The sequence below is a fragment of the Columba livia genome, chromosome 6 (assembly GCF_036013475.1).
Source record: "Columba livia isolate bColLiv1 breed racing homer chromosome 6, bColLiv1.pat.W.v2, whole genome shotgun sequence".
Taxonomy (NCBI): Eukaryota; Metazoa; Chordata; class Aves; order Columbiformes; family Columbidae; genus Columba; species Columba livia.
The window spans coordinates 10745131-10757901 of record NC_088607.1 but is presented as its reverse complement, the minus strand read 5'-3'; the positions used below and the strand labels follow the sequence as shown (position 1 = coordinate 10757901).

The following is a 12771-nucleotide window of genomic DNA, read 5'->3' as shown; positions in this document are numbered from 1 at the left end:
CAGTACTCACTCTATCAAGTATTGTCAAAAATTTGCTGCTTCAAAAGTCATAAAGAGCTCAGGTCCTTGAGGTATGCTTTTCTTTTTTTTTCCCAAGTACTGGGAGAAGTAGTTACAATTTAACCTTTCTGTTCCTGAAAGAAAGCTTACTGAACTCTATCACAATGACTTTAATGGCTTGACTTGCAGTGCTTAGTCTGTATGTGGAGACAAAAAAACTTGGTATCCTGCAAAGTGATTAGGTCTTCTACATGATTGCCAATGCGACATTCATCCGTGGACTTTTCTAATGTTTTCTGAGATTAAGATACTGGCCGTGCTGATTGGACTGGACCAAGGATATAGTTTGTCAGGTGGAATTTGCAGCTTTTTCCTTTTAATGAGTGTTTTAATGAGGATTTTCCTCGTTCAAATTCTATCCACTGCCTTGGCATAAAAGTGCAATGCAAGGTTTCTTTTAAGGTCCACAATGAATTCCTTTAAATTATGGTCAGATAGTTGCAAGCAATGAAATTATCATCTCCCAGGTGAGAGGAGGCAACTTCTTGCATACATTTTCGCAGATCATTTCCAGAAAAGGTTGTTTAAGACAATCAATTCTATCTTGCATTGCAAGATGCTGGAAGTGCAGTAGCTTTCAATTTCTGCAGTTCAACTAAGGGTAGGTAAGTTCTTCAAACGTGTATTAGTAGTAGTATAAATTCAATATACATTAACAGAAAAAATGGTTGTGTATTGCTTGGGACCTGTGAGCCTACCTTTGCTAACCAGTGATACAGAAACCTTAGTTTGTTGCTGAAAGGAATGTACTCCAGATGCTTTTTTTTTTTTTTTTTTTTCATTCAGGTTTTTTAATTACTTATATTCTACTTAGCTGAAAATCTCCTCTGTGGTCTCTGCAGCTTGGTACAGGGAGGATCTGAAAGCCTGTAGGTCAATGTGATGCTCAGCTGAAGAGCTCCCTGTTCTCATGGAGCCCACCTCCTCCTCAGCCACACTGCATCCGGACAGCAGCCACCCACATATGGCACATGAAAGGATTAAGGCCTTAATGACAATTTTTAAATGCCATTATTACATGGAGACTTCCATCCTATAGAACACTTGAAAAATAACATTTGTAAAACTGCTTCCTGAGCAGTATATTCCCTTTTCCATTATCTCATCTATTTGTATGCTAATAAGAATTCTTCCTTTCTACTCTGTCTCTGCTTGAACAGTTCAACACTGAATTAATGATTCCATGTGTTGTGCTGTCAAGATTTTACATATATTTTATTAAAAAAATAGTATCTCAATAATTAATTACAAATAAATTATTGACAAAGCAGCAGTAGATGCAAAGGAAGAGTGCTGTGTAGCTGAGAGGCTTTTAAACCAGATATTTTTGCAATATACAGATGTACTTTTGGTGTTCAGTTATCAGAAATACATCAATGCTTGTCTAGCATTTGATGCTTCATGTGATACCAAAAACTGCAAAAAATTAGCATTTCCTCTCAAAGTGTATCCATAACCAATATGCACATCTGCTAAAAATGTCTCCCAAGAGAAAAATACCCTTGTGTATCTAGACTACACTTCTGTGAAGAAAGTCTTGCATATTTAGGAAGCGCAGCTTTGCTATCAGAGAAACTAAGTTAAGAGCAGACATATAATTTAGCAATTTCCTGCTTGTTTGAAAATGCTTATAGAATCTGAATGCTCACATATATTAGTAACAGCTCTGGAGTTCATTCAAGAAAGTTACTAAAACTTCAATGCCTGCTGAAAGAATCTTTAGCCAAAGTTTTCAGTCTTTTTTTCTGGTGTGGGAAGGGCTCCTACTGAGTTTACCATCTTCCTGTGCATCTCTAAACCTCAGTAAGGGTTTTTCGTTACCAGATCTTAGCCCAAGGTAACATGAGTTACACTAACTCCCTTGTGAGTCACTGACTCAGGGAATGGTTCAGGCTGGAAGAGACCTCTGGAGGTTGTCCAACCCAGCCTCCTGCCAGAAGCAGGCCAGCTCCAGGGGCAAGTCTAGTTGCTCAGGGCTTTGGGCTGAGGGTGGAGAGTCCACAGACTCTCTGATCCCATGTTTCAGCAATTTCCCATCTTTCATAGTGAAAATGTTTTTTTTTCTTTATATCCTTGCAATTGTTGTCTCTCATCCTTTCATTCTGCAGCTACAAGAGGACCCTGGCTTCTTTTTCGCAATCTCCTTTCAGGTGTGGAAGGTAGCGACCAAATTCCTCCTTAAGCTCTTCACCCCTAGACTGAACATCCCCCGTGCTTTCAGCCTCTCTGCATGCCATGCTGACGGCCATCTCCCCAGGATGTCAGCAATCCATGTTACATCTCATATGTGCCACATACACACAGCTGCAAACGTGGACTTGAACTGAAGCTCCAGTGACACACTCGGGTATGTCTGAGCTCTGAACAATTTTGGCCAGATCCAGAAACATATATATACTTTTTTTTCCCCAGATTTTTGTGTAAGTTTGTGTCAATATTATCTGTTCTCTGCTCTTTCACATCTTTGCAGAGAACTGGCTTTGAAGGGCTAAGTGTGGCAGGGAGAGTCTTCCTCTTTAATGTGACTGTAAAATATTTAAGAGTTTAGACTAGGGAAGTAATTTCAAGGCCTAGTTCAGCATTACATCTCTCTTCATGAAAACCCATCTTCAAAAAGCTGCTTCAAGGCCAAGGGATGCCAAAAAGAATATTTCCATTGACTTTTGTCTGCTTTGCTTTCTGTTCTAAAGAAAATCCAATTTTCAGCTAAGCTATCAACTCCATTTGGCATAAAACATTGGCCAATTTCACATCTTGGTTACTTCAAGGAGAGATGACTCCAAGGCTGAGCTTCTGTTTTCACAAAGAAAAGCATAAAAACCAGGTTCCTTGTTAGTAACACAAAAAGCTCTGCACGGGGAAATGAGCTGTCTTTGCAATGGCACAACTGATATTTTAGCCTCGGGATCCCTTTCTAAAGGTCAAAGCACAATTTTAAACCCAGAATATTACAATGCATTTAAATATCTGAAATCTAGGGTAAACAAGATCTGCTAATGTAAAACAGAAACGAAGAAATCATATCTACTCTCCTCATACCAGAATTGACTCATCCCAGGAATAACAATTCCAAGCAGTGAGAAAATGAAATTGCTCTTTCAGTGCCACAACCTTGGATTTAACACCTTCTTCCTCACTGCACAGAGGCGTGGTAGCCTCTACAATAAGGTGACTGGCTTAGTGGATGAAAGGAGAGCAGTGGATGTTGTTTATCTTAACTGTGGGAAGTAACTTTCGGCAGTGTTCTCCATTAGATACTCAGAGACAAACTGATGAAGTTTGGGGACAATAAATGGAAGTGACATGGGGAGAAACTGGGTGAATGGCTGGACTGAGAAGGGTGAGACCAGCAGCACAAAGTCCACCTGGAGGGCAGCACTAGTAGGGTATTCTGGGTCTCGATACTGGGTCCTGTACTGTTTAATATTTTCATTAATCACCTAGGTGATAGGACAAAGCGTACCCTCTGCAAGTTTGTAGATGATACAAAACTGACAGGATACACAGGATGACTGTGCTGCCATTCAGAGGGACTGAAGAAAGGAGTGGAGAAATGGGCCAACAGGTATGACAGGTAAGACAATGTCCTGTTCCCTGAGAGGAATAACCGCATGCACCAAGCGCAGGCTGTGGGATGACTGGCTGGAAATCAGCTCTGCAGAAAAGGTCCTGGTTCACACCGAGTTTGACATGAGCCATCAATGTGCACTTTAGGCAAATGAGGCAAGTAAGGCCAATGACACTCTGGGTTGTATTAGAAAGTGTTTCCTGCAGGCCAAGGTAGATGATCCTTCCCATCTGTTCAGCGCTGATGAGACACACCTGGAGTGCTGTATCCAGGTCTGGGCTCTCCACTATAAAAGAGAAAAGGACATACTGGATTAAGTCCGGCAAAAGGCCATGGAGATGGTTAAGGGATTGGAACATCTATCACATGAAGAGAGGCAGAGATCTGGTGTTGTTCAGCTTGAAGGTAAGAAGGCTCAGGTGGATCTTATTTATGTGTATAAACACCTGGTGGGACGAGTAAAGAAGATAGACCCAGACTCTTCACAGTGATGTCCATTGACAAGGATGAGAAGCAAAGAGCACAAACTGAGATACAGAAAGTCCCATTTGAAAGAAAAAACACTTTTCCTTGTGAGGCTGGTCAAATACTGGCACAGGCTGCCCGGAGAGGCTGTGGTGGCCCCATCCTCAGAGCTGTTCAAATCCCAGCTGGACACTGCCCTGAGCAAGGTGCTGCAGCTGACCCTACTCTGAGCAGGGAACTGGATGATCTCCAGAGGTGCCTGCCCACCTCACCTATTCTGTGGTGCTTTGATTGGAGTATACAAAGGATTTTTGCAAGACATATTGAAGAAAACAGTATGTTATATGACGTCAAGTGTCATCAAGGCCACTAAGAACTGATAAATCCTGAATACTACTTGGAGAGAAATTCAGAGCGTGACTTCACTGTAGCTGAGAATATGTGTTTATAACACCAATTATGGGTACATGTTAATTGTTCTTCACCAAAATGCAGGCTCTTTTACAAATGTTTTTGTCATAGAAAAAAAAAAGTCTTGATTAAAGTACTTGAACCTTCAAAACATGCCAGTCATTCTGTCTGTAAGGTGGTAAAGCCAGCAAATCACTCTCATGACTATTTCCTTACTAAAAAAAAACAATGAAATTGAAAATACCTCAGTATGTGTGTATTGACTTTTATTCCTAACACTGATTTAACTGTAAAGGTCTATTAAAACAGAGATCAAAGCATCTACCAAGGAGTTGACTTAGCTCTGTAAAAGCATACAGTACTTAGCAGAGAATATAAGAAAATGATAGAAAATACAAGTTTACAGTGTAATTTGTGATGAAAGTGTAACGGCTGCTCATTGTACTAAATCTGGCCTTGGACTTTGGAGAGAGAATAGGATGAAAGACAAAGTTTTATTGCACTTTTGCCTAATAGAAGGTGAATAACTGAGTCATATCAGAAGTTTGAATCAGTATTGAATATGAAAGCTTGATGTGAGCCCTAATCTGATGTCTTCACCATAAAATAGTCTTTCCTTGTGCTATACAGAAAGGGGGATATGCTATACTACAAATAGCCTCTGGACTGTGCACTTGAATTAAGGAACATAAAGGAGTAACGCCATCGTGCAAACAGCCATGAAGTGGCATGAAGATAGACGGTGTCTAGGATGACATGGGGCTAAAAGAAGAGAAGAAGCAATGTGTTTTTTTCCACTGTGGTGAGTCATGTAGAGCAGGAACACACACATAAACTGACCATTATTTCCTTTCTCTTTTAACTGTCACAAAGAAGCCGTTTCAGCAGCCATGCAATTAGAGAAACCTAAGCTCCTCTAATTCACAGCGAGCAATTGTTTCTTGCTTGCAGAAGGAAAGGCACACAGGTGTACACATGTGCACACACCCTTAAAAATGGTTTTAAAATGCCATATTTGACTTTATAGCTAGTTTGCCTGTTCTCTCAAAAAATAGCTTTCATGACTGCGGGCTGGCAGAGCTGTTCCTGCCTTGATATAGATGGGAAAACTCAATTAGATGTTGAATCTGTTGCACTGAAATGGAATTGTCTCTTGCGGGCAGGGCTCGGTCATAGACACAGCAGCATGAGCGAGAGGGGTTGGGAGAGGAAGAGGCCGTGTTTGTGCGGAGGGCACGTTGTGGGGGGCTCTGAGGTATTTGGGACAGGGATTTTCCATGTGCTGTCACTCTGGAAAGGGAAATTCATTGCTCTTTCCCCAACATGTTCAAGGAACTGCTGCTTCTTCCAGGCTTTGGCTCTCCCTCCATGTCTGAGGAGCCCTGCTGGCTCTGGGGGTGGCAGGGACTGGGCACTGAGGAAGCAGTGACTTGGTTCATGAGGATAATCTCTCTTTGCTTTGCCTCTCTGGCTTTGGACAAATCTCCACCCTTCCCCAGGCTCCTTCCCTCAGATTAAGGATGTAATTTGTGTTTCTGTAGTCCAGAATTATTTGTGAGGATCTTGGCTAGACTGGAGTTTAGTCACTGGCAAAATGTTTGGCTTTTTAGTGGCAGATTCACTACAGGAGAACTGTTTCCAGTTGTGAGGGGAGACACTTCAATACTGTCCCTGCTCCTGGGAGTCCTGAGCTGTCCTCCATATTTTTCCCATCATTGTTCACAGAAGCAAACCAAGAAAATGGCTTGTGAGCAGGTAGGATGAGGCAGCGGGCAGGCAGGGCTCACACCTGCTCTGATCCCCTGCCCTACCCTGTCTATGCCATTTAGTAACCTGGTTATGAACATCCACTGGAGATGTTTATGTACACTGAGTTGCCATTTGTCTGGGGCAGAAGGATGATAGTGATTGATTGTTTGTACTGAATACTGTTGTCTTTGGATAATCTGTTGCAGAAGTGTTGTTTAGGTCTTCCTTTGTGGATGTTGTGTGCAGGTGCGATTGGATGGACGTGAAAGAATTTTGACAGCCAGGCCTCAAACCCACAATTCGGGGAGTCCTGGGTAAGGGTTAGTGCCCTGCACAGAAATGTGGCTATGGACTATCTGTCCTTCAAGCAGGTGCATGTTAATGCTTTAAACCTCTTCCTGGAAGGCTTTTGCTGCTCTTGTGTACGTGGATGGATGCACAAGCATGGTCTGCATCAAGGTGTTATTGCATGTACTCGGATTATCTTCATTGACATGGGGCAGTTGAAATGTTCACACTATGGCAGGCCAGGAGTATTTGACAAACTTTGACAGCTACTGCAATAGCACTCTGCACACTCCAAGGAGATATTCCAGGGACTTTTGGCTTCTATGTGATTGTTGTTGTTGTTTTGTTGGCAAGTTCACATTTTCTTTGGAGTTGGTTACAAAAGAGCAAAGAAGAGATTTGGGGAAAAAAATGCCATTTATGAATTCTAAAAATCATGTTGTGGTTGGCAAAGGCAAGGCCAGCTAGCACGGCAAGAGCCATGGCTGTGCAGCAGGAGGGATTTTCTGAGGAGAATGTTCACAACAAGGTTATGGGGTGTCTGTGACACTTTTGCAGAACAAGGAGAAACCCGTCAAGGCCAAATCTGTGATGGGGTCAGCAGCTACCTGATGATGATAGGGCTGAATAGGGCTCTGAGCAAATGTCAGAGCTTGTTAGTGAGGAAATTGTTCTCACTGGAACAAATCCCACAGATTTGTGAGACAGGCAGGGAAATTTTCCAGAAAGGTCTCCTGAGAAAAACTAGCTGAGCTATGGTGGCAAAAGGGTGAAGATGAAGAATGACCTCATAGCTCAGGCTATGGCTTCACAGCACCTGTGAGAAACCCCAGGGTGGGGAATGGTGATGGGGATGAGGCCAGAGAGGGAACTGTTCCTGGCCAGGCACTGCATACACCAGCCACGTGGCCAGCTCTGCCTGCAGCCGAAATGTTGATGATCTCAAAAGAGAAAGAGCTAAAATGAAATCAAGAGCTTTGCCTGCTCTGAGGTTCTTTAGAAAGAGGTAGATGTGACTCAAGAGGGCAAGCACTTCCAACATGGCATGTTTGTAAAGCACATAATCTCCCTGGCCAGGTTTACTGCCTGCTCTGCTCGTTCCCCAGCTAATGCTGTGGAGAGGCATCCCAGTCCTCCAGTCAAGCTGAGTAAAGTGGTGGAGGATGCTGGAGAGAGCAGGGGAAGGGATATTTCATCCCCAAGCTGGGCCCAGGGGGTGCAGTTGCCACCAGCCAGTGGTCAGCAGTGGTGGCCTATTCAGAAGAACCAGATGAGGAAAAATCCATCCTTGCGTGGATGGCATGTGGTGAGGCTGCCTGTGTGCAGCCACAGAGCCCTCTTGTGTTCTCTGCCGGGCTGCAGATCAGCCAGGAGAGCATTTTCCTTTCACAAGACCAAGAAGGGTAAAAAATGAATGGCTTAGAGTTCTTTTTCTTTTTTTCCCTCTACCCTTAGGAGTTTTCTGCTTGTGGGTGTTGCTAGAAGGCAAAAATAGGAGAAATGAAATGATCCAAGTCCCTCTTGTCTGTAGGAGGAGAGGATATATTCTGCACATCTTCCAAAGAGCCATATACCAGGAGGAAGGATTTGTACTGGAGCTGTTCCCATGGTGTTACCTGTTATTAATTGGTTGATTATCCAGTCAATATTATGGCTTCTTGCAGAAACCCAAGCCTCAAGAACTTATTGCTTCAGTGAAAAGAAATCTATACAAAATTGTTTTTCTTACAAAAATCCTGTTCATTTTTCTCTTTTCCTGTGGAAAATAGACCTTTCTTTTTTCAAAAGTAAATGGAAAAAAAACACCCTTTGGCTGAACCATGCAATCTCTGAAAAGTAAAAGTTCAGGCATCCTTCCTTCAGGCGATGTTAGAGCTGCAATGCGCTGTTCTGCCCCATGTTTTTTATTCTGACCTGTGCTATCATTGCTGAAGAAGGAAATGTGGTTAGTGGAGAAGAAGAAAGGAGATAGGGTTTTACTCATCACCTTTTTCTTTTATAAAATAGGGGTTATATTTACTCTTTTCTGTGGTGCTCTATGCTTTCCTCCTGCTCCCGCAAAACAACTGAGTCTCTGCTTAAGTTCAAGGCTGCAAATAAGCCCTTTCACTGCAATCTCCCTTTAGGGGAAGCCACCTCAGGCACAAGGGCTTTGTGCAGTGGAGGCTGATGAAGTACCAGGGAGTCCTGCTCCAGTGGAGTCCCCAGGGAGACAATACCACCTTCCCCTGGCAGTCACACATCATTGGACAGGTTCCTAGAAACCACTAACAGCTCAAACATTATAGGATTTTCTTCTTCACAATGGCATGGGTAGGCTTTTCTCTTTCTTATTTTATTTCTTTTTTTGTTTGTTTGTTTGTTTGTTAATGGTTTCAGAAAGTCTAAAGCCAGAAAGGTCTATTAGGTCATTTTAATTTGCTTTCTGAAGGTTTTCTGTAAAGTCTTCTATTAACAGGCATTAATCTCCAGCAGATACCACCAGCAAGGAAAAAAGATGCCATTGAAGCTAAGAATGCTTTAGAACTGCTGTGGGAGGAAAAAAGTGTGGAAAGTGCTTACGAAAATATGTCCCATGCTACAAAGAAAGGTAAATGTTGGCTTTCCCTCTGTTTGCACTAAATTACACTGAATCTAAACAGGGAGAAAATTATTTCCTGCATTCAGAGCCAATGGTCTCCAAGACTCTGAGAATACAAACAAGGACCGTACGACTCAATCATCCAAATACAGTGCAGTAGAGGTCTTGTTTTCAACCACGTCTATAAACAGCAAACAGAGCTGCATATCAGAATCTGTTCTTTTCCTATTTATAATCTGTCAAATACACTCTTCTTGTATATGTCCAATAGGTTCATGATGCTAGGAGGAGGTTATGAGAGGTTAGGAAGCTGATGTGTGTTTTAGAATTTCCTATCCACTGAACTAGGTTTTCCTAATAATTCAAGATGTTGTTAAATGAAATAAAATCATTCTGGTGATGATGCTATGTATGTTTCAGCTTCAATTTGAATAGTGTATCCTGTATTTTGGCTGCTTAGGGTTGGATTTTTGATAGCAACTTCTCTTTCTCTACATTGCTGCCAGCATGATCCTATTTGATCTCATTGTTGGCAACAGAAATGTAAGAGTGAAGACCTGTTTTAACATCCCTTTAGTTTACACTGATGCCACTTCTAACCTGAGCTGTTGCGTTAGCAGATTACCAAAATGTTTGGATTTGAATTAATTTTTTTTAAAGCTGTTCCCTTCAGAATTTAAGTTTTTTTCATGAAAATATTTTATTTATTGCAGATTTGGGAAATATGCATTGTTTCAGAATAGAGCTCCTAAGTCTCTTTCTTCCCCATCCTCAGAACCTGTGTTCATAGAAGGTTGGAAAGTATATAGAATTGAAAAACAATCAAAATATCTCCGTGTTGCAGAGCAACTTTTTGGTGTTGCATTGTTGTGCCAAGGCAAACAAGGTGCTGCCCAGGGCATTCCCTGGTATAGCTCTACTTACACTTTTTGATCAGAGACAGATCCTTAGACTGGCCCACAGTAGACAGTTAATGTTTTATCTGTTTATTGATTCCCTCTCTCATTGTCTTCTTGCAAAGCCACTCCTTTTCCTGCTGACCATAATTGAATTGGCTGGTGGTATTGGGTTCCTAGATTCATCATATGCTCTCAGTCTAATATTATGTATTTGAGATTTACAGTGACAACACCAAAAGCGAGTGAATGCAAAGCCTATAAGAACAGTCACAGAGCATCTTGTTGTGCCAGATGGTGTTATAGCCATACTGAAAGCTATCAAGTGGGTGTTACATACACACTTACGTGTTCTTTACCTTTTGAATTTGAGGAAAACTTAAGAAACTGCTATGAGATGATCCCTAAAGCCTTCCAGTCTAGAGAAAGAGAGAAGTGCCATTTAAATGAACAGTCATGGATAGAAGCTGAAGTGCCTCTGCTAAGATTCTCAGGTGTAAAGTAAGACTGTAAAAATGGCACAGATTTTCAGGATTTATGTCTGAACTCTGATTCTACTCAACCCTGTTTTGGGAATGTTTTCGTGGATTACTTTTTTAAGAAAAGAGTGTTTGCAAGCTATCTGTGTCTGTTCCATGTTACCCTTGCCAGAAGGTGTCTCACTTGCATGGTCATTGCAAGAAACTGTAGGTTTGTTTACTGTCTATGAGATATCTTTAGGTGCACTGCATGTTGCTAGTTTGGTTTGAGGTGAGGTATTGCAGCCCGTCAGCAATGGGATTAATAGAATATACTAACCTAAACTGGGTAATGTGCATGCAAGGCTTGAACAAGCACAGCACAAATGCTTGTTAGCAGCAGAAGTATTTTTTCAAGGTAGATTATGTTGAAAAGAGAGAAAGCCAACAAAGAAAAGGGGCAAAGGGAAAAGGAGAAAGAAAGAAAACTCTTGACAAGCAGAAGGGGAGAAGGTACTCAAGTACTGCAGCTGTTGGCAGAGCTGAAGGAGATGGGAGAAGATGGGAATTTGTGTATTAGAGAGAAAGAGAGAAATGGAGGAGTGCAGTCTGGTCAGGAGATAAGATGGCTGTGGAGGGAGGAGATCTCTGGTCAGAGGGGGAACAAGTGTCTCAGGCTCCTGCTGGCAGCTCTGCCAGTGGTCACATCCCTGGGTTGTGCTGGTCCCATACCCAGCTGGATTCCATCTGCATGAGATGTTCTCCCAGGGCCCAGCCCTGTCCTGGCAGGAGGCCCTGTAGCTCTGATTACGAATTAATTAACTCAGTTCAGGATGGGAGATATGATGGAATGAGCGGGAGAGAGAAAAACATAGCCAAGTAGTTGCTTTAATGAATTTTGTTTTTCCCAGAGAAGGTATGAAGACATGAAAGATGTTTTCAAGCGAGCAGGAAGGCTTGCTTAAGGAATGGATTATTCAGAGATTAGAAAGTGCTGATTACAAATTGCTCTGTGTATGCTTTGGGTTGTTCAGTGTGAAGAGCTCTTAATAACTAAGCTAATAAACTCCTCAGTGTTTCACCTTGATATTTTTATTTACATAGTTGGAAATATGATAGTTTGCTGCATAAATAGCAAGACATATTTTGTCTTGGAGCAAATAACAAACACACTCAAAGATTTATTCAATGTAGCAAGAAGTGAGAATTTTTTTCCTTTACTTCATTGGCCTTTGGTATCTTTTGTGTTTCATGTCATCCACTGGTGAAGTGGGCACCATCTTTACCTGCATGATATTTGTGGAGTGTCTTCGATTGCATCCAAGAGACACATGAAACATGTCAACACTAATTAGGGCAGGGAGTGCTTTTAAATATGGACCAATTTTTAATGGTTTAAGATTTACAACTTTAGAAAAAATCTCTGCCTGGTTAATTTGATTTCTTAATTTCACCTGAAAGCTCTTGCCATCTTCTGTTTCAAAACCAATTCAGAGACTGAGATGCAAATAAGATCTTTTTCCTGAGAAGGTGAGAGTTTCAAGTGAGTTCCTTTTGTTCGGTGGGCAGAAAGATCTCTTGAAAAAGCTGTTACCCAGTTACTCTTACTGCCTGTCCCCTGAGTTAGGCAGGGCCTATTTTAATGGTACTAATTGATCTGTGTTATGAAAACAATTACAATAGCATTAACGAACCTTAAAAACCACAAGCAGAGATAATACACACACTTGTCTTAAATCCGTAAATTTGATGGGTGGTGCAATATGCCTATCTGAGCATAGCTTGAAGGAAATAATCTTGTTTTACAGTTTATGGTGTTGCAAAACCTCTGCTCTCTGCTGTCATGCACAGTGGCATTGGCTGGTCCCAGGTCTCCTCTGGCCCCAAGCCTGCAGGAATGGGGGAGCAAGTGCTCCCCCTGCCCTCCTCCTTTCTGTTGAGATGGCAAATGCTTCAGGAAGGAGCTGCCTCTGGCTGGCCCTGCACAGCGCCTGCTGGAAAGGAAAGTCTCATTTCAGCTGGGGCTTTCAAGCACTATAGTACTACAAATAATTTTAGGTAATGATTTCATTTTGTTTCCAGTCCCGGGCTTAGTCCAGAGACTCTCGGCGGAACTATTAGGCATGTCTGGAATTGTTATGAACCTCTTCCCTCAAAAGTGATTTATCAGACTGAGGATAACACAGTGTAATTGTATGCCAGCCTCTGACTATTCTTCTAAGACAGCTCAACTCCTGCCTCTCTGAAGATGAATAAAAACTGGACTGCTCTGAAAACAGCCACTGCCCTGTCAGG

At 42.0% G+C, this 12771-nt stretch overlaps 2 long non-coding RNA genes across 8 annotated transcripts in view; both read left to right on the top strand.

Annotated features, from left to right (window-relative positions):
• The window catches only part of LOC110360697 (uncharacterized), a 66053-nt gene extending 61236 nt beyond the window's left edge, over window positions 1-4817 (top strand). For 2 of the 3 annotated variants that reach the window (XR_010473449.1, XR_010473448.1), the window contains exon 13: window positions 2211-4816. This is a non-coding gene — a long non-coding RNA (uncharacterized LOC110360697). Of the gene's footprint in view, window positions 1-2210 lie in introns of all 3 variants that reach the window. The other variant, XR_010473450.1, reaches the window with a different exon arrangement.
• A 3494-nt stretch (window positions 4818-8311) lies between these two features.
• Window positions 8312-12771, top strand: part of LOC110360700 (uncharacterized) — a 71420-nt gene continuing 66960 nt past the window's right edge. For 3 of the 5 annotated variants that reach the window (XR_002416773.2, XR_010473440.1, XR_010473442.1), the window contains exons 1-2: window positions 8312-8854; window positions 9014-9131. This is a non-coding gene — a long non-coding RNA (uncharacterized LOC110360700). The remainder of the gene's footprint in view (window positions 8855-9013; window positions 9132-12771) is intronic. The other 2 variants (XR_010473441.1, XR_010473443.1) reach the window with 1 other exon arrangement.